The sequence below is a fragment of the Montipora capricornis genome, chromosome 13, assembly GCF_036669925.1.
Source record: "Montipora capricornis isolate CH-2021 chromosome 13, ASM3666992v2, whole genome shotgun sequence".
Classification (NCBI taxonomy): domain Eukaryota; kingdom Metazoa; phylum Cnidaria; class Anthozoa; order Scleractinia; family Acroporidae; genus Montipora; species Montipora capricornis.
Window position 1 is genome coordinate 40,953,612 of NC_090895.1, and position 2,523 is coordinate 40,956,134.

Consider the following 2,523-nt stretch of genomic DNA (forward strand, 5'->3'; position numbering starts at 1 on the left):
TTCGTTTGGAACATAACAGCCAGAAAATAATGATCAATTAAAACGCCCATTTAAAACCCTAGCTTAAAGCTAAGCACAATCTCTTTTTAAATTTTTCATTAAAAAAATCATTCCGCAAAGCAAATGCACTTAAAAAAATTTGATTGTAACACCATTAATAAATCCATCTTTCAACAGATCTTTTTGTGGCGGTAGCAATTCCAATTTGCAACTGGAAGGCATCTGGACGTCGGACATCTTAATTTCAAATCGTAAGTACAATTGCCAGCTTATCTCATAAGCATTTTCTAATCTCTACCTGACATTAATGGGTGCTAACTGTTGTGATCCCAGTTAGCAACACTTAATTAATTTTAAGTGCCTTTCAAATTTACTTTAACTTTTGAATTTTTATAAAAAGTAATGGTATAGTGTATTAGAGGTATTAATTATTACCCGCCCACATTTAAATTCTCTTAAGCACATTTCCTTTTTTTCAGCTGTAACATGCAAGCGGGTAACGACACATGGGAAGTTAATAACATTAGTACTAGAAGTACACCACACTATCAATGTTTTGGTCCCTTCTTTTCACTTAACGTCTTTCTCCAGCATCTCGATTTCTTTTGTATGACCTCATAAAATTCTAAACGGCGGTGGCTAGCCAAACTTGTCGATCTTATTTCTACAATTTTCTTTCATGCTTATGGTTAAAGTAAACCTGTAAACCTATCCATAATCATTTTAAGAAAATTAAATAAACTGAAGGGTACATTAGCAGCCGGGAATTCAAACGCTCTGCGTACATCTCGTTAACCTCACCCCACCAGTCTTCCTCTCCTCCCCGCTCAGTTGCGTAATTGTTCATTCCCCACTTCTCCCACCCTAACCCTACAACCATATCATCATGCAACCAACTCTTTTTAATTATCATGCAAATAGATTGCGTTCTTCGCAAATCACCAAAAATATGAGCGGTTAATTTTAAACAATGTTTCAGCCAAAAACGCGATTCTTCTTCCCTGCTCAAGAGGCACCCGGTCATCTCTCCTTTCCATTTTTTGGACAAACAGACAAGGACAACGCAATGACAAAGTGTTGCGAGCAATCGATCCTCGTGGAAATACTTTTCCCAACTGAATAGCAGGGTTACCAAAGTAGAGGCTATCCCCTCTTTCAAACATTGGCCTTTTCAGCATGCAATGTATGACTAATCTGCAGGATAATTTAAAAACCACCATAGCATCATGAGGACATATAATTTTAAGGGTGCCCTCTCCTCCTCAATGAACCATTCACCCTCCCCCTCCCCCCTCCACCCTACCCCAGTACCCGCAACATCCTTTTTACCCACATGACGTCATTACGCTATTTTCAATTCCTCGATTTCCCTACCATACTCCCCGCACACTTTTCCGTCAGGGTGTAAGCTGTGGTGCTTAAAAAAGTGAGACTATATCTGATAGTGAATCTTAAAAGCAGCCAATAAACAAAGGCTTGTAAATCTGAACGTCCATTGCGAAACCTACACAACGTAAAGACGGTTTTCAATTGTCTTAATGAATAAGAATAAAATGTTAAATCATATAATTATCATATTATTTTGAGATCATCAAACCCAACTTTTTCACCTCCTGTTTTTAGCAGCGACTCAAATTCACAGCAGACAGTTGTCGAGAAGAGAAGGTTCTCAAACCTTAAATACAAATTGCATTTTCTTTTCTTTCTCGTTAGTTAAGTTGTAATTCGCAAATGACGAGTATTACGGACCAGGCTAATGAAATTCAAGTTGTCAGCATAACTTAAAAAGGTGAATGCATTTTTACCATTTTTTTGTACTTCCATTTGCTCAAGCAGAATACAGCCAGTGGAGAATGGAAAACTCGCAAGACTCTGCTAAGATTCAGACTGTAAGTACAACTTCCTATCGTTCACTGTATCTCGTTCTATTATTAACGTCTGTCCAAAAATCATACACGTGTCTTTTACTTTTTTTCGTTCATTACGACTCCTGTTGTTGACCTCAAACATTCAAATTTTCCGTTCTATTTCTTTCTTTTCTTCACGATAACCTTTAAAATAGTAAATAACAGTTTCCAAAACACAAAATAAAGTTTGCATATTTTAAAATGTTAAAGCAAATAATAAACTGTTATTTTTACAAGTGAAAGCTTAAAACCAACGTAAATATTAGGAACGATTACTAATACATATATCTAAATACAATTTACAGCAATTAATGTGTAAAAACTTAAAATATTTAAAATCTAACCTTTTTTTTTTTTAATATTTTAAGACCGATAGAAATCGATCCCCACTTTCCTCAAGCCTCTGCTAGGTAGTCTAACCGTCCCCAACCCCCCCCCCCCCCTGCCATTCCTGTCAACTCAAGCCAAAAGAAACATCTTAGCATGGTACCTTTCTTATTGTCATGAAAATAGACAACAAAATCCTTAGCACGCAACAAACGCATTAAAAACGACAACGTTTTACTTTAGTAGGTAAAAGCAACTCGGTAACGTGTAAAACATGCATGTTGAGAGC

General features: G+C 36.5%; 1 long non-coding RNA gene across 1 annotated transcript in view; it reads left to right on the forward strand.

The window, feature by feature from the left end:
• The first annotated feature begins 223 nt into the window (after positions 1-223).
• The window catches only part of LOC138028440 (uncharacterized), a 3,291-nt gene continuing 991 nt past the window's right edge, over positions 224-2,523 (forward strand). Inside the window, exons 1-2 of the long non-coding RNA XR_011127664.1 lie at positions 224-251; positions 1,837-1,889. This is a non-coding gene — a long non-coding RNA (uncharacterized lncRNA). The remainder of the gene's footprint in view (positions 252-1,836; positions 1,890-2,523) is intronic.